This window comes from Schistocerca gregaria, chromosome 5 (assembly GCF_023897955.1).
Source record: "Schistocerca gregaria isolate iqSchGreg1 chromosome 5, iqSchGreg1.2, whole genome shotgun sequence".
NCBI classification, from domain to species: domain Eukaryota; kingdom Metazoa; phylum Arthropoda; class Insecta; order Orthoptera; family Acrididae; genus Schistocerca; species Schistocerca gregaria.
In genome coordinates, this window is record NC_064924.1 from 490,043,452 (window position 1) to 490,066,421 (window position 22,970).

Consider the following 22,970-nt stretch of genomic DNA (forward strand, 5'->3'; position numbering starts at 1 on the left):
ATGGCCAGCGCAAACTTTGGTAAGTAAAACACCCTCAAGGGATAGCACCGCCTCCTCCATCTTTCACTGTCGGCACTACGCTTGATGGCCAGCGCAAACTTTGCTAAGTAAAACACCCTCAAGGGATAGCACCGCCTCCTCCATCTTTCACTGTTGGCACTACGCTTGATGGCCAGCGCAAACTTTGCTAATTAAACACTCTCAAGGGATAGCACCGCCTCCTCCATCTTTCACTGTTGGCACTACGCTTGATGGCCAGCACAAACTATGCTAAGTAAAACACTCCCAAGGGATAGCACCGCCTCCTCCATCTTTCACTGTTGGCACTACGCTTGATGGCCAGCGCAATCTTTGCTAAGTAAATCACTCTCAAGGAATAGCACCGCCTCCTTTATCTTTAACTGTTGGCACTACACTTGATGGCCAGCGCAAACTTTGCTAAGTAAAACACTCTCAAGGGATAGCACCGACTCCTCCATCTTTCACTGTTGGCAGTACGCTTGATGGCCAGCGCAAACTTTGCTAAGAAAAACACTCTCAAGGGATAGCACCGCCTCCTCCATCTTTCACTGTTGGCACTACGCTTGATGGCCAGCGCAAACTTTGCTAAGTAAAACACCCTCAAGGGATAGCACCGCCTCCTCCATCTTCCACTGTTGGCACTACGCTTGATGGCCAGCGCAAACTTTGCTAAGAAAAACACTCTCAAGGGATAGCACCGCCTCCTCCATCTTTCACTGTTGGCACTACGGTTGATGCAAAACTTTGCAAACTTTGCTAAGAAAAACACTCTCAAGGGATAGCACCGCCTTCTCCATCTTTCACTGTTGGCACTACGCTTGATGGCCAGCGCAAACTTTGCTAAGTAAAACACTCTCAAGGGATAGCACCACCTCCTCCATCTTTCACTGTTGGCACTACGCTTGATGGCCAGCGCGAACTTTGCTAAGAAAAATACTCTCAAGGGATAGCACCGCCTCCTCCATCTTTCACTGTTGGCACTACGCTAGATGGCCAGAGCAAACTTTGCTAAGTAAAACACCCTCAAGGTATAGCACCGCCTCCTCCATCTTTCACTGTTGGCACTACGCTTGGTGGCCAGCGCAAACTTTGCTAAGTAAAACACCCTCAAGGGATAGCACCGCCTCCTCCATCTTTCACTGTTGGCACTACGCTTGGTGGCCAGCGCAAACTTTGCTAAGAAAAACACTCTGAAGGGATAGCACAGCCTCCTCCATCTTTCACTGTTGGCACTACGCTTGATGGCCAGCGCAAACTTTGCTAAGAAAAACACTCTGAAGGGATAGCACCGCCTCCTCCATCTGTCACTGTTGGCACTACGCTTGATGGCCAGCGCAAACTTTGCTAAGTAAAACACTCTCAAGGGACAAAACCGCCTCCTCCATCTTTCACTGTTGGCACTGCGCTTGATGGCCAACGCAAACTTTGCTAAGTAAAACCCTCTCAAGGGATAGCACCGCCTCCTCCATCTTTCACTGTTGGCACTACGCTTCATGGCCAGCTCAAACTTTGCCATGAAAAACACTCTCAAGGGATAGCACCGCCTCCTCCATCTTTCACTGTTGGCACTACGCTTGATGGCCAGCGCAAACTTTGCTAAGAAAAACACTCTCAAGGGATAGCACCGCCTCCTCCATCCTTCACTGTTGGCACTACGCTTGATGGCCAGCGCAAACTTTGCTAAGTAAAACACCGTCAAGGGATAGCACCGCCTCCTCCATCTTTCACTGTTGGCACTACGCTTGATGGCCAGCGCAAACTTTGCTAAGTAAAACACCCTCAAGGGATAGTACCGCCTCCTCCATCTTTCACTGTTGGCACTACGCTTGATGGCCAGCGCAAACTTTGCTAATTAAACACTCTCAAGGGATAGCACCGCCTCCTCCATCTTTCACTGTTGGCACTACGCTTGATGGCCAGCACAAACTATGCTAAGTAAAACACTCTCAAGGGATAGCAACGCCTCCTCCATCTTTCACTGTTGGCACTACGCTTGATGGCCAGCGCAATCTTTGCTAAGTAAATCACTCTCAAGGGATAGCACCGCCTCCTTTATCTTTCACTGTTGGCACTACACTTGATGGCCAGCGCAAACTTTGCTAAGTAAAACACTCTCAAGGGATAGCACCGCCTCCTCCATCTTTCACTGTTGGCAGTACGCTTGATGGCCAGCGCAAACTTTGCTAAGAAAAACACTCTCAAGTGATAGCACCGCCTCCTCCATCTTTCACTGTTGGCACTACACTTCATGGCCAGCGCAAACTTTGCTAAGTAAAACACCCTCAAGGGATAGCACCGCCTCCTCCATCTTCCACTGTTGGCACTACGCTTGATGGCCAGCGCAAACTTTGCTAAGAAAAACACTCCCAAGGGATAGCACCGCCTCCTCCATCTTTCACTGTTGGCACTACGGTTGATGCAAAACTTTGCAAACTTTGCTAAGAAAAACACTCTCAAGGGATAGCACCGCCTTCTCCATCTTTCACTGTTGGCACTAAGCTTGATGGCCAGCGGAAACTTTGCTAAGTAAAACACTCTCAAGGGATAGCACCACCTCCTCCATCTTTCACTGTTGGCACTACGCTTGATGGCCAGCGCAAACTTTGCTAAGAAAAACACTCTCAAGGGATAGCACAGCCTTCTCCATCTTTCACTGTTGGCACTACACTTGATGGCCAGCGCAAACTTTGCTAAGTAAAACACTCTCAAGGGATAGCACCGCCTCCTCCATCTTTCACTGTTGGCACTACGCTTGATGGCCAACGCAAACTTTGCTAAGAAAAACACTCTCAAGGGATAGCACCACCTTCTCCATCTTTCATTGTTGGCACTACGGTTGATGCAAAACTTTGCAAACTTTGCTAAGAAAAACACTCTCAAGGGATAGCACCGCCTCCTCCATCTTTCACTGTTGGCACTACGCTTGATGGCCAGCGCAAACCTTGCTAAGAAAAACACTCTCAAGGGATAGCACCGCCTCCTCCATCTTTCACTGTTGGCACTACGCTTGATGGCCAGCGCAAACTTTGCTAAGAAAAACACTCTCAAGGGATAGCACCGCCTCCTCCATCTTTCACTGTTGGCACTACGCTTGATGGCCAGCGCAAACTTTGCTAAGTAAAACACCCTCAAGGGATAGCACCGCCTCCTCCATCTTTCACTGTTGGCACTACGCTTGATGGCCAGCGCAAACTTTGCTAAGTAAAACACCCTCAAGGGATAGCACCGCCTCCTCCATCTTTCACTGTTGGCACTACACTTGATGGCCAGCGCAAACTTTGCTAAGTAAAACACTCTCAAGGGATAGCACCGCCTCCTCCATCTTTCACTGTTGGCACTACGGTTGATGCAAAACTTTGCAAACTTTGCTAAGAAAAACACTCTCAAGGGATAGCACCGCCTCCTCCATCTTTCACTGTTGGCACTACGCTTGATGGCCAGCGCAAACTTTGCTAAGAAAAACACTCTCAAGGGATAGCACCGCCTCCTCCATCTTTCACTGTTGGCACTACGCTTGATGGCCAGCGCAAACTTTGCTAAGTAAAACACTCTCAAGGGATAGCACCGCCTCCTCAATCTTTCACTGTTGGCACTACGCTTGGTGGCCAGCGCAAACTTTGGTAAGAAAATCACTCTCAAGGGATAGCACCACCTTCTCCATCTTTCACTGTTGGCACTACGCTTGATGGCCAGCGCAAACTTTGCTAAGAAAAACACTCTCAAGGGATAGCACCGCCTTCTCCATCTTTCACTGTTGGCACTACACTTGATGGCCAGCGCAAACTTTGCTAAGTAAAACACTCTCAAGGGATAGCACCGCCTCCTCCATCTTTCACTGTTGGCACTACGCTTGATGGCCAACGCAAACTTTGCTAAGAAAAACACTCTCAAGGGATAGCACCACCTTCTCCATCTTTCACTTTTGGCACTACGCTTGATGGCCAGCGCAAACTTTGCTAAGTAAAACCCTCTCAAGGGATAGCACCGCCTCCTCCATCTTTCACTGTTGGCACTACGCTTGATGGCCAGCTCAAACTTTGCCATGAAAAACACTCTCAAGGGATAGCACCGCCTCCTCCATCTTTCACTGTTGGCACTTAGCTTGATGGCCGGTACCGTTCTCGAAGGATTGGCCAACCCCATACCCTTTCATCGATTGGGACAAGGTATAACCGATTCTTCACTCCAAATCGCTCATTCCACTGATCCACTGTCCTGTGGCGTCTCTCTTATACACCACATCAAGCGTCGCTTAACATTGAATATAGAAATGTGTGGCATATGAGGGGCTACTCGACCACTTTACTCCTCTTTTTAACTCCCAGTGCACGGTGTCTGTACTAGCCGCGCTGCTGCTAGCACCAATCACTAGTGATTCGTCGCACAGATTTCATGCGATTCTTACACGAGCGCTGCCTCATTTTCACTTCAAAATCACATCACCAACAGTCGACTTGGGCAGTTTTAAAAGGGTTGAAACGCTTGGATCTGTTGATCATAAGGGAAACTGACCATCAGGTTTAGTGATAAGATTGCCCAGGCGATAGACTGACAAAAACTGAACGCAGATCAAGCATGAAAACAGGAAGAAGGTGTACTGAACTGTGAAAGAGGACGGAAAAACCGAAAACTGAACGGTCCAGTCTCAAAATGTGCGACACAGAGCGAATTTTCATTGCCAAGTCGTCGTCGTCGTCGTCGTTACGTGGTCGCATTGCTGGATCTCGAAGGGACAGATCAGTGTTCAAATCTCCCTCGTACCCCGTGTTATTGTTGTGGTCTTCCCTCCAGAGACTGGTTTGCTGGAGCACTCCATGCTACTCTATCCTGTGCACGCTTCTTCATCTGCCAGTATTCATCTCTTGGTCTCCTCTACGATTTTTACCCTCGGCGCTGCCCTCCAATACTAAACTGGTGATCCCTTGATGCCTCATAATAGTTCCTACCAACCGATCCCTTCTCCTAGTCAAGTTGTGCCACGAATTTCTCTTCTCCCCAATTCTTTTCAATACCTCCTCATTGGTTATGTGACCTACCCATCTAATCTTCAGCATTCTTCTGTAGCACCACATTTCGAAATCTTCTATTCTCTTGTTGCCTAAACTATTTATCGTCCACGTTACACTTGCATACATAGCTACACTCCATACAAATACTTTCAGAAATGACGTCCTGACACGATAATCTGTGCTCGATGTTAACAAATTTCTCTTCTTCAGAAACGTTTTCCTTGCCATTGCCAGTCTACATTTTATATCCTCTCTACTTCGACCATCATCAGTTATTTTGCTCCCCAAATAGCAACTCATTTACTACTGTAAGCGTCTAATTTCCTAATCTAATTCCCGCAGCATCACCCGATTTAATTCGACTACATTCCGTTATCCTCGTTTTGTTTTTGTTGATGTTCATCTTATATCCTCCTTTCAAGACACTGTCCATTCCGTTCACCTGCTCTTGCAGGTCCTTTGCTGTCACTGACAGAATTACAATGTCATCGGCGAACCTCAAAGTTATTATTACTTCTCTGTGGATTTTAATTCCTACTCCGAACTTTTATTTTGTTTCCTTTACTGGTTGCTCAATTTTCAGATTGAATAACATCGGGGATAGGCTACAACCCTGTCTCACTCCCTTCCCAACCACTGCTTCCCTTTCATGCCCCTCGACTCTTATTACTGCCATCTGGTTTCTGTACAAATTGTAAATAGCCTTTCGCTCCCTGTATTTTACCCATGCCACCTTAAGAATTTGAAAGACAGTATTCCCGTCAACATTGTCAAAAACTTTCTCTAAGTCCATTTTCTAAGGTAAGTCGTAGGGTCAGTATTGCCTCACGTGTTCCAACATTTCTACGGAATCCAAACCGATCTTCCCCGAGGTCGGCTTCTACCAGTTTTTCCATTCGTTTTTAAAGAATTCGTGTTAGTATTTTGCGGCCATAGTTGATTAAACTGATAGTTCGGTAATTTTCACATCTGTCAACACCTGCTTTCTTTGGGATTGGAATTATTATATTCTTCTTGAAGTCTGGGGTATTTCGCCTGCCTCATACATGACGCTCACTAGATGGAAGAGTTTTGTTAGGCCTGGCTCTCCCAAGGCTGTCAGTAGTTCTAATGGAATTTTGTCTACTCCCGGGGTCTTGTTTAGACTTAGGTCTTTCAGTGCTCTGTCAAACTCTTCACGCAGTATCATATATCCTATTTCATCTTCATCTATATTCTCTTCCGTACCCCATGTACTTCTTTTTTTGACAAAACTATGGTCCGCAGCTTGTGGTCGTGCGGTAGCGTTCTCGCTTCCCACGCCCGGGTTCCCGGGTTCGATTCCCGGCGGGGTCAGGGATTTCCTCCGCCTCGTGATGACTGGGTGTTGTGTGATGTCCTTAGGTTAGTTAGGTTTAACTAGTTCTAAGTTCTAGGGGACTGATGACCATAGATGTTAAGTCCCATAGTGCTTAGAGCCATTTGAACCAACAAAACTATGCACTGCCCGTCCGGTGATTGACGTAGCCGTCAGCTGTATTCAAATTTGTGTCTGAGTCGTCGTCTAACGTTCGTTTGCAACTGCGAGATGTAAGGGGAGGGGCCTCCAGAAGTACGTTTCTGCTATTTGTTCTGCACAAGAACCACATGTCACGACTCTTGCGTTCCGTATTGGAAGTTTTGACTCTTGAATTCCTTTCTTGTAACACAATTTACACTCATTTTATTTGTATTTTTTTAATTTCTGTGAGAAGTGAATGCCGCGTCTCGCCTATTCTCACTGTTCATCACATTTACTTGCCACTGTAAGATATTCTTAGCACATGGCTCATATTCTATAACCAGTGTATAGCTGCAGCCCAACACCGTGACCACAAAACGACGATGCCGCGATTCTCGCAGTTTGCTCGATATCGCAAATCTTGAGCTTGGACCGTTCGCTGTTTCTATTTCACTTCTTTTTTCACAGTTCACTATAAAAATGGTTCAAATAGCCCTAACCACTATGGGCCTTAACATCTGAGTTCATCAGTCACCTAGACTTCAACCTAACTAACCTAAGGACATCACACACATCCATGCCCGAGGCAGGATTCGAACCTGCGGCCGTAGCAGCAGCGTTGTTCCGGAATGAAGCGCCTAGAACCGCTCGGCCACAGCGGCCGGCAGTTCACTACACCTTCTTCCTGTTTTCATGCTTGATCTGTGTTCAGTTCTGGACAGACTGTTCACTGGACCATCTTACCACCAAATCTGAAGGAAGTGCGATGGGGAGTTTCCCTTGCCAGATGACATATAGTGACTAACCCACGTTCGAAGTCACTACGCTCTGCGACCCATTCTGTTGTTACTCCCTCTCTAGTGTCAATACAATACCCTCTCTGCCTCCTTTTAAACCAGCGAGTCCACCTGTCGTGACATCTAGTGGTCAATCCCGCAATACATGGTCATTCAAAATTGTTCAAATTGCTCTGAGCACTAAGGGACTGAACGTCTGAGGTCAGCAGTCACCTAGAACTTAGAACTACTCAAACCTAACTAACCTAAGGTCATCACACACATCTATGCCCTAGGCAGGATTGGAACCTGCGACCGTAGTACATCGTCGTGTCCGGATATTTTTGATCAGATGGTGTACATATCTAGATGATACTCTTAGACATCGTGTCTGGAGTCAATGAAGGAGTAAGTAATTGCTTCAAAGTGGCTCAGATTAGTTTCAAAATCGCACCTGTACTTGTCCCATACAACCTACGATCCTCTGAGCGAGTGTTATTTAGTCCCAATCGCTTCCAGCAGGAAATTGCACCACTTTTGCCCCCGGAACGTGTTGGCAAGTGCCGAGCTTATTTTAGGACTTCATGTAAATGCGTTTCAGGTGATGAGGCTGTTAATATGAAATCTAATTTCCTTCGTTCCACGGGTGACGCAACTGATTGCGAAACAAAATACACCGAAACGAAAGATGGTTGTAGCTAGACGGAAAAGCGCTCTAAAATGATTCGTAGAAACAGACGGATCTCACAGAGCTTCTTATTTTTATCATGGCAAAGGTTCTGCTTTAGTACCAGCCGACAACTATTTTTCTTAAATATCATAAAATTTCCGATTTAACGCGTCTTTTGGCGATTTACTATACCGAGAGACCTTTCTCGACCGACAGTGTGATTTTATCGAGTGGACTTTCTTTCCCTTGCGTTAACAGTGTGCTTTCTATTATAAACAAACGAAGTCACTATCTGTGAAGTATGTGGATACTAAAAGAACGGGGTAGCGACAGGAAGAGCATCCGGCCACCCCTTAAATTAACCATGCCAAATCCGACCATAGCCATGGCAACCCTGCGAAAATGCTGGACAAAGGTACAAGCAAAAGTAGAAGAAGAAGAGTTACATACTAAAAGACCTTCCCGGTAGCACACTTTTATGCTTTATGTTGTTTTACGAGCCACGTGAGAATCACGTTTAAGCTTTTAAATTAGGTTTACACTTCCTTCAATATTTCATCTATTCATTTGGAACATGACCATGATAAAAGTATCAGCCACCTGGGCCTACACATTACAAGACACAGTAGTAGATACGCATTAAAGATTCGTAGGAAGCGTACAATGTCCATCACTATAATCCCTGCAACTTCATATCACCCAAACATTCATAAACAGCATATCGGTCAGTGTTGCACAGGAAAATATACATGAACCAAGAAAACGTGCAGTAGGAAACATACACTCCTGGAAATTGAAATAAGAACACCGTGAATTCATTGTCCCAGGAAGGGGAAACTTTATTGACACATTCCTGGGGTCAGATACATGACATGATCACATTGACAGAACCACAGGCACATAGACACAGGCAACAGAGCATGCACAATGTCGGCACTAGTACAGTGTATATCCACCTTTCGCAGCAATGCAGCCTGCTATTCTCCCATGGAGACGATCGTAGAGATGCTGGATGTAGTCCTGTGGAACGGCTTGCCATGCCATTTCCACCTGGCGCCTCAGATGGACCAGCGTTCGTGCTGGACGTGCAGACCGCGTGAGACGACGCTTCATCCAGTCACAAACATGCTCAATGGGGGACAGATCCGGAGATCTTGCTGGCCAGGGTAGTTGACTTACACCTTCTAGAGCACGTTGGGTGGCACAGGATACATGCGGACGTGCATTGTCCTGTTGGAACAGCAAGTTCCCTTGCCGGTCTAGGAATGGTAGAACGATGGGTTCGATGACGGTTTGGATGTACCGTGCACTATTCAGTGTCCCCTCGACGATCACCAGAGGTGTACGGCCAGTGTAGGAGATCGCTCCCCACACCATGATGCCGGGTGTTGGCCCTGTGTGCCTCGGTCGTATGCAGTCCTGATTGTGGCGCTCACCTGCACGGCGCCAAACACGCATACGACCATCATTGGCACCAAGGCAGAAGCGACTCTCATTGATGAAGACGACACGTCTCCATTCGTCCCTCCATTCACGCCTGTCGCGACACCACTGGAGGCGGGCTGCACGATGTTGGGGCGTGAGCGGAAGACGGCCTAACGGTGTGCGGGACCGTAGCCCAGCTTCATGGAGACGGTTGCGAATGGTCCTCGCCGATACCCCAGGAGAAACAGTGTCCCTAATTTGCTGGGAAGTGGCGGTGTGGTGCCCTATGGCACTGCGTAGGATCCTACGGTCTTGGCGTGCATCCGTGCGTCGCTGCGGTCCGGTCCCAGGTCGACGGACACGTGCACCTTCCGCCGACCACTGGCGACAACATCGATGTACTGTAGACCTCACGCCCCACGTATTGAGCAATTCGGCGGTACGTCCACCCGGCCTCCCGCATGCCCACTATACGCCCTCGCTCAAAGTCCGTCAACTGCACATACTGTTCACGTCCACGCTGTCGCGGCATGCTACCAGTGTTAAAGACTGCGATGGAGCTCCGTATGCCACGGCAAACTGGCTGACACTGACGGCGGCGGTGGACAAATGGTGCGCAGCTAGCGCCATTCGACGGCCAACACCGCGGTTCCTGGTGTGTCCGCTGTGCCGTGCGTGTGATCATTGCTTGTACAGCCCTCTCGCAGTGTCCGGAGCAAGTATGGTGGGTCTGACACACCGGTGTCAATGTGTTCTTTTTTCCATTTCCAGGAGTGTACATTAATTTACAATATCCTGATTAGAAGTTTAGACTGCTAGACAACCAAATACAGATCAGTCTTACTAGAGACTCAGTGTCTATGTACAGATAGGCTACAACAACATCAGCGTATGTATCTCAGAACGTGCTTACTAAAGAGCCAGGGTTTGTAAACACTGTTAGTGACGTCAACAAGGTTGCTAAGTGTAATTCCGAACCGTGGTTACTGAGAAGTATGTTCCTACGTACAGTGTTGGCAATATAATCGTTACAAGGTGTAACACGTCAATAACAAAAAATGAAAAGGCGGTGTTTCAAATGGCTCTGAGCACTATGGGACTTAACATCGATCCCACAGAACTTAAAACTACTAAAACCTAACTAACCTAAGGAAATCACACACATCCATGCACGAAGCAGGATTCGAACCTGCAACCGTAGCGGTCGTGTGGTTCGTAACTGAAGCGCCTAGAACCGCTCGGCCACAACGGCCGGCTTATTGCTAATATTGTACTCAGGAACACTGTTCTTAGATAGCATGTCTCGGAATTACGGGTAGTAACCGTTTTGATGACACCACCGAAGTTGGTTATCTACCAACCGAAAAATTGTAAAGTAGTGTAGCATAGCGACCAAATCAATTTAAAAAAATTTAAGAGTTACTTCAGATGGTTCGATTCCATCCTTAAATAAGAGGATAAATTGGTGCTACATAAAAATAAGTACCCATGTAACTCATACGGAAGCAAATAATGGTTTAGATTATACACTAAAATACCCTCTTGCACTACATAACAATATACGTACTCTGTGGGCGGTGAAAAGAATTATACCTCTGTTGAGAATATGTAACATAACTTTGTGACTGTTTGTTGCTCTGTTTTACGCTTTTTAATGTTTACAATGAAATGTAAGGTGTGTAATTTGCGTTTAGCATGTGTAAGTTCCTAAATAGGAACTAAAAAGTATTTCAAACTTCACCATTATTTGTGGAGAAATATACACCAGTAACTGCAAAATTGCACGTGTTTACACTGCAGTAGAGGCACCAGAATAATGAAACAGTCCACTCATCGCAAACTTCACGCTTAAAAATGTTATACGTGAAAAATGCACTTGAGAATCAGAATAATTTTCAGAATCGCGTTGTGCAGAAAATAAAGATTGTCACTGACAACATCAATTGTTATTTTATAACAAACGAAATCGTCGTTTTAACAGTCGCATGCTATCACTAAAAATTTCAAATGGTGACAATGAAAATTTATTCTAGATATTCTAAAGCATCATCGTCATCTTTTCAAGCACTGAGCTGTTTCCTGTTCAGAAATCAAACAAATCATTTCCATCTTTTCCGAGGTCTTCGAATATCTCTTTTAGCAATCGGCTTGTAGTTCATGAGATATTGTTTACAATTTTTACGATACTTCTGAATTTTTTCAGTCACGTTGGAAATATTTAATTCTGTTCTAATACAGGTATCTTCATTTCTAATAATGTCTGTTCTTGTTCAGCGCTTCGTCTTCCTTAGAAACCTCATCGCTGTTGTTTTACTTTTATTTTCTCGTTTTCTTGTAGTAACCCAACTTTCGGTTCCATAGGATAGCATAGGGACAGCCATCACTTTTTAGAGTTTCAGGATGATCACTTTCTGCCCTTCATGGCAAATTGTTCTGCTAATGGCAACACAGACACTTTGGAATTAATGTATTTTATTGCAGTATTAGAGTCCAAACCAAAACTTATAGAACAGCCTAAGTGAAAGGTTTGTTCTAAAACCGAATTATCTAAAACAATTTTTGACCTGACTGGGTATTTTCCTCGGAAAGCCACTATATCCGTTTTATTACTAGAAACTGTAAATCTGTGTTTGTTACATATTTCTTCGCCTGGTATAGTGGTCTTTGGAGGTCATCTTCAAGCTTTTGAATAACGTCGATATCATCTCCACACAGAAGCACATTCAGATATTCTTCATGCGCTATCTTAATTCCTTTAGTTATTTCACCTTTCCATTTAAGAATATTGAAGTCAATGCGCAAATATCAAAAAAAGGGTAGCTGACAGCCCACATCCCTATTTTACACCTTCTTTAATAATTATTTTTTGTACTTGATTCCTACCTGTGTTTATTACAATGTGAATATTCTAGATATCTTAATAAGTAACTGAATTTACCTCTTACTGTTTGAAAATGTTTAACAGGTTTTCTTGTAGGTCAGCTAGGACTTATTCTTCTATGGTTTGCTCTGATCTACATCTACATACATATTCCACAAGCCAGCGTACGGTGTGTGTTGGAGGGTACCCTGTATCATCATTAGTCGTTTCCGTTCCTGTTCCACTCGCAAACAGAGCGAGGGGAATTTCTCGTATCTTATAATCGTGGTCCTTACGCGAAATGTACAGTAGTCAGTATCGATGTCTTCCTTTAATGCAGGTTGGTGCGGGCCTCAGACACTCAAGCAATACTTGCAGGTCGCATTAGCGTCCTATGTGTAGTTTCCTTACAGATGAACCACACTCCCTCAAAATTCTCCTAATGAACCGAAATCAACGATTCGCCTTCTCTACCACAATCCTCACATGCTGGTTCCATTTCATATCGCTTTGCAACGTTACACCCACATAATAGATCAACGTGAATTTGTCAAGCAGAACAGTACTAAACATGTATCCGAACATTAAGGGTTTGTTTCCTCTACTCATTCGCATTAACGTACATTTTTCTACATTTAGAGCTAGCTGCCATTCATCGCACCAACTACAAATCTTGTATCCTCCTACAGTCAATCAACCTCGACACTTCTCCGTACATGATGTCATCATCAGCAAATGACAGCAGACTGCTGCCCACACTGTCCGCCAGATCATTTACATATGTAGAATGTAATAGCGGTCCTATTACTTTGCTCTGGGATATTCCTGACGATATACTTGTGTCTGATGAACAATCGCCTTTGAGGACAGCATACCGGGTTCTATTACTTAAATGTCTTTGAGTCACTCAACGTATCTGGGAACCTATTCCATATGCTGGTACCTTCGTTAACAGTCTGCAACGGGGCACCGTGTCAAATGCTTTCCGGAACTCTAGAAATATGGAATATGCCTGTTGCGCTTCATCCATAGATCGCAGTATATCATACGAGAAAAGGGCAAGCTGACTTTCGCACGAGTGATGCTTCCTAAAACCGTGGTGATCCACGGACAAAAGCTTCTCGGTTTTTGATGTTGCTGAGCGAGAGTCATACAATAATTTTTAAATGAACACACCACCATTTGACTGTATTGTTGTTTATTTAATTACGACCCAGGTTTCGGCCTTTTATGCCATTTTCAAGTGACTGAGTTAATGACATAAACTCAGTCACTTGAAAATGTCATAAAATACCGAAACCTGGATCGAAATTAAATAAACAGCAACACAGTCAAATGGCGGTGTGTTCATTCAAGGAAAAAAATGCTTCTCGGTGTCAAGAAAATTTACTATATTCAAACTGAGAACGTGTTCGAGGATTCTGCAGAAAACCGATGATAGTGATATTGGTGTGTAATTTTGCGACTCTGTTCCTTTTGCGCTTGTTATATATAGCAGTCTCAATCGTTTACTAAATGCTGAGCCTAGTCGGTGCAACTATGCATCTAGTGAGTTCCTACAGACTTCAGGTCATTAATTCGAATCTTAGAAACCGAATGAAGTGGTACAGTGGTAATAAACTGAACGTCTGTTCGGTAGGACTCTATCCAGAGTTATGTTTTCCGTGATTTCGCTAAATCGCTTAACGCCAATGCCGTGGGTGTTCCTTTGGAAGGGTACCTCCGAATTCATTCCCCAGTCCGAGTTTGTGATCATTCTGTAATGATCTCGTTTTCGATGGGGTGTTAAATTCTTGTACTCATTCTTTCCTTCGTATTTTGAAGAAGTACGGTTTATTTATTTTTTCATTACCGACCATTTAACATCCAAAGCTGGGTAAATGAATCCCGTAGACTTCACCTATATTCATCAGTGATGCATGTTTCGTAAAAGTACATTTACGTGAACTATGTATTACCATAATCTCTGGCCGAAACAGTGATTCCGTCGCCGTTGGTGCAAGGCGGCTTCAATATACGCCATACTGTGCGATTGCTATGCAATTTTACTTAAGCATTAGGCTGTTGTAGGTAGGTGACGAGGTGTTGCCTGTGTTGCCCACCAAGGCTGGAGAATGTTTCACATAGCAGCGCAACATCTATCTCTGTCCTTGTCTGTAAATGATTTCTTCTCATTTTCAGTCTTGCTTCTTCTTTCTTACGCCTATGGTATCGGAGCGTCATGTCTTGAAATCGAACAGAGTTCAGTTCGAAAGATGGTGGATGTAGATGCACTCTACTTGTTTGTTGTTTATGGGAATGTAGAAGTGGACAAACGAGAGAACCATGAGTGGTATAAATGTGTTGCTCCAGCTACAACAAGAACCATGTATGGGGGTTGCCCACAAAGTAATGCACCGCATTTTTTTTCTCAGTCGGAAACTATGCTACAAATGAGAAACGTTACGTATGTATTATTTGAAGTCTCCTGAGTGAACGTGCCAAATTTCCGTCACATCCGTCAGATAGCAGGGCATTTTCAAAATGGCGTCTGTAGGTGATGTACCTTACAAGCAACGGGCACCGTCATTGAATTTCTCACTGCAGAGAAAGAAACCGTGGGGCATATTCACAAACACTTGTGCAAAGTCTATGGAACTGTCGACAGAAGTATAGTTACTCGTTGGGTACAGAGAGTGAGGTCATCAGAAGGCGGTTCGGCGGATCTCCACGATTTGCAGCGGTCGGGGAGACCATCCACGGCTGCTACACTTGACGTGGTGCAGCGAGCTGATGTGATTTGCGAGGACAGACACATCACGATTCGGCAGTTGGCGCTGCATCTGTCAATCAGCAAAGGAAGTTCACACAAGGATTGCTACCAATAGGGCATACACGCCCTTGTTTCGCGCTGGAGGAACGCCACAGAACGGGATGGAGATTATGTGGAAAAGTAGGGTGTGTAGATAAAACTCCATTCTTCCATGTGTGTAATTGTCATAATGTTCAATAAAGAATTGTTGAAAAAAAAAAAAGAATGCGGTGCATTACTTTCTGGGCAACCTTAGTATAAGGGGTACTCAAATCAAAAGAATACAGACGGAAGAAAGTAAGTAAATTGTTTGTCATTTCAATAGTATTCGCCATTATCATTAATTCATTCATACCACTGTGGGACAAGACTGCGTATGCCTTCATACAATAATGTTTATGGTTACCTACGGAAGCGTGCTTCTACCCACGCGTGCACCTATTTGTTCGAAGCAAATGGAAGGCCACGAATGTCTTTCTTCAAGGCCCCAGAAATATGGAAACAGTATGGGGAAAGATTGAGAGTGCATGGAGAATGTCTTAAGGGCTTCCCAGCGTAACTTCTGCAGCGCAGACGATACTTTCTTTGCATCACATAGGCGGTCATTATTTGGCAACAGAATGTCTGTCAATTTTCCTGGCCGTTTGGACCTGACAGGGCCCTTCAATTTTTATAAAGCATCCACGTACCACTGTGAGTTAATTGTGGCTCCGCATTCCATAAAATCAATGAGGAGCGGGCCCTTGAAGTCAAAGAAAAAGATAATTATGACTTCCCTGATACGGCGTGCGGGGCTTAGGATATTTTTTGGTGGGCGCCAAGCGACATTCTTCTTCAGTGACATCGTTCCAGGTGCTAAAGTGATGTCGTCATTCTTTTCAACTTGTACTCCTCCGTCAGGTTGCTGGGAACCTAAATCGTATAGGTTTTACGAGACTTCGGATGCTCTGTCACGATGGCGTCAGCGGTACTGTGACTGTGATGCACAACATCAACCGAATGTCTTCCACCGACCGCCGTCGGTCATTTCTGACAGCAACATCCTCAGCAGTAGTGACAGAAAGGGCAATGACGCGATGAGCCTGTCCTGGCCGAATTCTGTCTTTTGCTGACATCTGACTACCTCGAAATCGTTTGTTCCACGTAACACACTCACAGGCGACATAGCGTGTTCGCCATCCACAGCAGACATTTGGGTATGAATTTCAGTTACTGACTCTCCTTTCGCAATCAAAAACCGCACTACACCTCTTTCTCAACATCCACAGCGAGTCGAGCGCTGCCACCACTCGCTGACATGAAGTCGAAAACGTCTAAACGTCTAATAGACAAATGGCACAGTGGTGAACGGTCATTCCCTCCTGATTCCCAATATGGAGCACTTTTATACACATAGCTACCTTGGTTACCAACGTCTGTACCGTATCTCATTTTCATTTGACTGCTCCTTATCGAACCGGGTAATTATAACTAAAGAGTAGATATTCACAGCAGACCAGTGTGGGTTGTAATTATCGTATCGCGGTGAAATTTGATAAGAATTCAAAAGCCTTAACACGGAACCGATTTACGCTGGAAAAAATTAGTTTGGTCACAGGTGCAAATCTTTTTACTGAAGAAATTGTGTTAGCGGCGGTTAATAATAAAGCCAACATTATCCCTTCCTCAGTTTTTTAATCTTTTTCTGCCCACGTTTCGTTTCTAATCGATTACCAGTGGAAACATGCCTATATGTCTTTCTTGTATTCACAGAGCCAGATTTGCACCTGGTAGCCAAACCTGGAACTAATCGTTTTCAGCATAAATCGGTTCCGCCTTAACGCATTTGAATTCATATGAAATTTCGCTGACGAAAGACAAATACAGCCCACACTGGCCCACCGTGAGTGGCTTCACTTTCATTACAATCACCTGGTATATACGAAAGGTAAGGAATGTGGAGGTTCGTTGCAAAATCGGAGAGGAAAGAAATATGTGGAAAACGCTGACAAGGAGAAGGGACAGGACAGTATTAAGATATCAGGGAATGACTTCCATGGTACTAGAGGGAGCTGTAGAGAGGAAAAACTGTAGAGGAAGACAGAGCTTGTAATACATCCACCAAATAATTGAGGAAGTGGGTTGCAAGTGCTACTCTGAGATAAATAAGTTGGAATAGGAGAGGAATTCGAGGCGGGCAGCGTCAAATGAATCGGAAGACTGTGTCATCAGTCATCAGTCCCTAAGCTTACACACTGCTTAACCTAAATTATCCTAAGGACAAACACACACACCCATGCCCGAGGGAGGACTCGAATCTCCGCCGGGACCAGCCGCACAGTCCATGACTGCAGCGCTCAAGACCGCTCGTCTAGTCCCGCGCGACGAATCGGAAGAGTGCTGAATAAAAAATCAAGAATCGGAAGCTGGAAACCATCATTCTCGCTGCTTCCGTCGCAGTAGATCTGGAGTCGTGTGGCATAATATTCTATATAGATTCTTAAGACTTCTAAACTTTGGGTGAAACTTAATCACTTGCTTTTCTGCATCAATGGGCAAAAATTGACAACTGTCTTTCTTTCTTTTCATTATTGTTACGATCGTTGTATGTATTACTTCTGACGTCCTATAAATCTGGTCGCAGGTACATCATAATACATTTATAAAATTCATAGTTCTGTCACTATATACGTGACTCCCGTATAATTACTAGTAGCAAATCTGGCTGTAAATGTCATACATTTGTTTCACATTTGGATTACTGTTATCAGTTCCCAAATAAATTGCTTTTACAAGATATATTCAAAATCGCGTTCCAACACTCAGCAAATGGTACGTTTCCAGCATCAGGCGCGAGTTAAAAGTTTCGGCAGCAGTTAGTTTAGTTAAAGGGGGCACAAAACTTGATTTTTCCATGCTAATTTATTTGATGTGGAATGCAGGAGAGGCGGACTCACTATCACTAGCTCGCTTTCGTCTATTTCCCGGCCATACTGTGGCCCACGTAAACACTACTGGCCCAAAAATGTACTGCTGGCTTTATATGCCAATTTACATGGCCCATGTAGACGTGCCTTAATATCATCTGCTCGCATCGCATTAGGTCTTTGTCTATCTTGTCTCTTGCACTGCAGCAAAAACATTTCTTGGTCCAGGATGGCTAAAATTCTTCTGGTTGTTATATAGCATCATTGTGTAAATTGTTTTAATTATCTACATCTACATCCATACTCCGCAAGCCACCTGACGGTGTGTGGCGGAGGGTACCCTGAGTACCTCTATCGGTTCGTCCTTCTATTCCAGTCTCGTATTGTACGTGGAAAGAAGGATTGTCGGTATGCTTCTGTGTGGGCTCTAATCTCTCTGATTTTATCCTCATGGTCTCTTCGCGAGATATACGTAGGAGGGAGCAATATACTGCTTGACTCTTCGGTGAAGGTATGTTCTCGAAACTTTAACAAAAGCCCGTACCGAGCTACTGAGCGTCTCTCCTGCAGAGTCTTCCACTGGAATTTATCTATCATCTCCGTAACGCTTTCGCGATTACTAAATGATCCTGTACCGAAGCGCGCTGCTCTCCGTTGGATCTTCTCTATCTCTTCTATCAACCCTATCTGGTGCGGATCCCACACTGCTGAGCAGTATTCAAGCAGTGGGCGAACAAGCGTACTATAACCTACTTCCTTTGTTGTCGGATTGCATTTCCTTAGGATTCTTCCAATGAATCTCAGTCTGGCATCTGCTTTACCGACGATCAACTTTATATGATCATTCCATTTAAAAAAAAATTATAAACCGTAAAACCAACGTTTCGACGTCATTACAAGGATTTCTTCATGGAAAGACTGGTTTTGCTGGAGTAATGGCTCCTGCATTTACTGTAGACGATCGCTGTCAATACGTCATATTTATGAAATTTTACTAGCACAAATATATAACTGGCTAGTCACGACGAAAGAGAGAGGATAGGAAAGAAGCTATTCGTAGGTTAGCCGGCTTGTCAGTGTTTGGTGACAGTTTGCAAATCAGTGCTTGCCTTCTCGTGGGCACGTTCTCTTACTGATGCGCTCGGAAATGCACCGACAGTTCCTCTGTAGCTGTTTGTTTGGGCTGTCGCGTCCGTGCCCGGTGAGACTTCTGCCCCGTGAACGCTCGCGGCCCGCTGGACAGAGTCGGAAGGTCAGGTCGCTGGAAATTTCTAGCCATGCTCTCTACTGATGTCGTCAGGCTGCTTAGTATATTGAGTGGTCTCTCGTATTTTGCGTTGGCGTGTCCATAACTCTTTCCACCACGGACTCTACGAATCAATACTGCAAGAGTGTATGAACTATGTTGTGGGTACGGAACTACCTACATAGGTGAGAAAGGAAGTCCGATCAGCACACGAGTAGCAGAATATGAACGCTTTGTGTGATTAGCATTGCATAATAAATCAGCGAAAGCGGACGCCTGTGAATGTGGACAGCCTATCTTTTCCAAAAAGTCCCTCTGCTGGCGAAAGAGTTGAGGACGCGCTAACAGAAAATGCGAGAGGCGACTGAAAACATCAATAGAGAGGACGGCAACAAACTTCCGGCGTCCTGGCTGCTGGATACTCCTGTCCAATGGGCGTCGAGCTGTCGCGGGCTGAAGCCTCACCGGACACAGACACGACAGCCTAAACAGCTACATGGGAACTGTCAGTGCATTTCCACGCACACCAGAAAGAAAAAATGCCCGCCAGAAACCCAGCGCTGGTTTGCAGACTGTAGCCAATCACTGACAAGCCGGCTAACCTACCAATAGCTTCTTTCCTGCCCTCCCCCTTCCGTCATGACTAGCCTATTATACTCTAGGGCCAGTATTTTCTCACATATGCCTTTTTGACACCAATATTTTACAACAAGTAGAGCCACCTTTCCTCCACCAAAATCAGTCTTGCCCTGAGGACGAAAACATGGTCCCGGTAGGCTTTTTTTCTTTTTACTATCTATGTGTTTGGCCAGTTTCGATATTTGGTAATTTTCAAGCACCTGTAATACATTCAAAAATGGTGACGTTGATTTATTCACCTATTGTTTACAAGCTCTCATATATGTGTACTCTATAACACAAGTTACTTAGTAGCTCAAACTTCCCGCTTCATTCCACATTATGTCGCTGGTACATGTGGACAGAAATCTCCATACGTGCAAAAGTGCACATATGCACATATATGCATATGTGCATATGTCACACATCAACGGTATCTGTTCTTTCGAGAACAGTTACTATCTTCAAATACAGTTAAAGGCTACCCGACCATTAACCTTCGTCTGTGTGAATGGTCACATTTTTTCCCGAACTTCTATGGGAATTGTCACCTTAGTTGGCGCGAGCAATGAGTGCATGGGAAAATATCTGTTAGGTACATTACGTATGTAGATTGTGGAAAGTTGGGAATGTCGATCTCACGGGAAGTGTGCAAGGGCTAAGTCCCTGCAGTCGCGCTATTCATGTGTGTCCTCGGTGGCTCAAATGGATAGAGCGTCTGCCATGTGAGCAGAAGGTCCTGGGTTCGAGTCCCGGTCGAGGCACACATTTTCAGCTGTCCCCATCGAGGTATATCAACAACACCTGTCGGCAGCTGAGGGTTTCAATTAATTATCATTTATTCACACAAAAATGATACTCTACTGTACATGGTTACGTCTACTAGCAGACATAAAATGAGAGACGTCACCTCACAGTATAGTCACAGCTGTTATAATATAACCAAAGATGTTTAGAAACCTATCCGTGGAAGGTCGGTAACATTAAGTAAACAACTTGCGCCATATTCACTGGCATGCGTTATCTTATTAAAATTAGTGTATCGAAACTGATACATTATATGTCATACCATATGTAATATTAGAAATTACAATACACTGTTCAGTCTGTAAAATATTATGTCAGGCCTTTTAATCAGGTGCGCCCGTCAATCTATAAAATAAAACAATACTGATATAGTAACAAATATGCCATATGGTACATTATATATATATATACTATGCGATCTTTTTTTCCCGCTTGATCTTTGCTGAGGTGTTACAATAAAATTAGAAAACCATAGTTAGCTTCCGCCATATCAGTACATTTATTTCACAATATATTGCGTTATAGCTATTGGAACTTTCAGGTACTATGAGAAGAAGGGGCCAACTGTACAACTTAATGCGAAATTTAAGTAGTAGTTACAGTTTTGCGGAAAATGGTCTCATTTAGAGATCATACCATACGTTTCAGAGTACTAGCAGATTCATAGGCCAAGCATCATGTGTCATATTACACATATGTACACATGCAACATTCATTGTTATGTTGACATCACTATGAAATATGTCACACATACTCATGTGGCACGTTAGTCATATCAAAAACTAAAATTTCCATTAGTAAATTATCAACAGGAGGAACTGGATGATTTAACCCAACAGAAGTATTTATACATAATAAAGTAAGTTGAAGTTCCAATAATAGTACATAAAATATCCAAATTCCATACAGACGAACCAACTGGAGTAAAAGGGGAGTTAATGTTTCAGAATGATAAATACAAAATTTATACAAGTAGTACACAGTTCTGCCAGATCTATAGTACTGATGAAACGCGATGATCTAAGTCCAGTTAGGGTTAACTCATCTGAGTACGATTGTAATGTTAATAAACACAAAAGTGAAGGCCTCCAGATGTTAATGTATTATAACTAATGCACAATCCCATGAGATCTATAAACTAGCTAAATTCTTGAGGAAACGCTTTGTTGTAATTTCTGGTAAAGTAACGCAACTAAGCTGAACTAGTGGAATAATATTATGAGCTTACAGAAGGTACACCATTTTACATAGAAGTCACAGTAAGATCTCACATAATCATTCATGGTCTGAACAGTGTACTGTAATTTAAAATATTACATGTTGGAAGACATATAATGTATAAGTTTCGATACACAAATTTTAATAAGATAACGCATGTTGTAATGTCAACGCGAATAGTTAGTGTCGCCAACGTATGGGACAGCGCTCGAGACTTATGAATTAACGAATGTTTTTCCAGAAATAACTTTTAACTGAGAAAAGACTTATTGTTATATTATGAATTATTACTATATTTTGAAATAACAACAATATGTTTTATTATTTTATAACTAGTTTCCTACTAAGAATAACCACATAACAAAAGGTAATACCACTAAAGGAGTGTATTGGCTTTGTATTGTCTGTAGAATTCTTCCTTCTTATGTTCTTCTTTCTATGCTCTATAAAGTAGATGAGATCGAAGATAAACTGAGGTCTGTTCTTTTAAATATTGTAAAAGGTAGTCATAAGTAGTCAAAGGAAAAATATAACGTAAAATTTACTAAATGGAATTTTAGTGTACGGACTTTTATTGTAACTAGATAACCAACTATGAATGTTTTAAGTTTTATGTCCGCAGCAGTCCAGACTGTGCAATTGTTTGCCGCCATTGCGTGAGAGTATGGAGCGGCAATTTTAAACATCAGAAATAATCAGACACTAATTCTTTCGATCGATATTACAATATTTGAACTCCGAGGACAAGAACCCACAGGGATTTATTATTTTTCTATTGTAAAAGTGAAGATAACATTCAGTAGAACAACCTTAGACTTTACGTAATGAAATAATTTTATGTCTGGTGAGTAAGATTAATTTTTCCAAAACTAATTTAAATAGAAATATTTATGACATCAGTGTTGTTATGGGTAGAGGTGGTGGTGTGATATATTAGTTATTTGGTGCGTACATTTTAATGTCAAGTATGTAATTACTGAAACTCGTTATAGTCGGGCTCAGCAGCACATAAATAAGAATTATCAGAGTTTATTTCTTTCTTTCAAATAATATTGTTATTCTTGCTGCTACATTTTCATATGTTTTACAATAACACTTACACTCCACACAACAACAACATTAAATAGAACACCAAATTACCCA

General features: G+C 43.6%; 1 protein-coding gene and 1 non-coding gene across 3 annotated transcripts in view; one reads left to right on the forward strand and one right to left on the reverse strand.

Moving 5' to 3' along the window:
• The window catches only part of LOC126272718 (solute carrier family 12 member 6), a 1,173,553-nt gene that overhangs the window by 374,679 nt on the left and 775,904 nt on the right, over window positions 1–22,970 (reverse strand). The window lies entirely within an intron of this gene.
• On the forward strand, window positions 20,493–20,566 carry Trnat-ugu (transfer RNA threonine (anticodon UGU)). The gene has a single exon. It is a non-coding gene; the product is annotated as a tRNA-Thr (tRNA).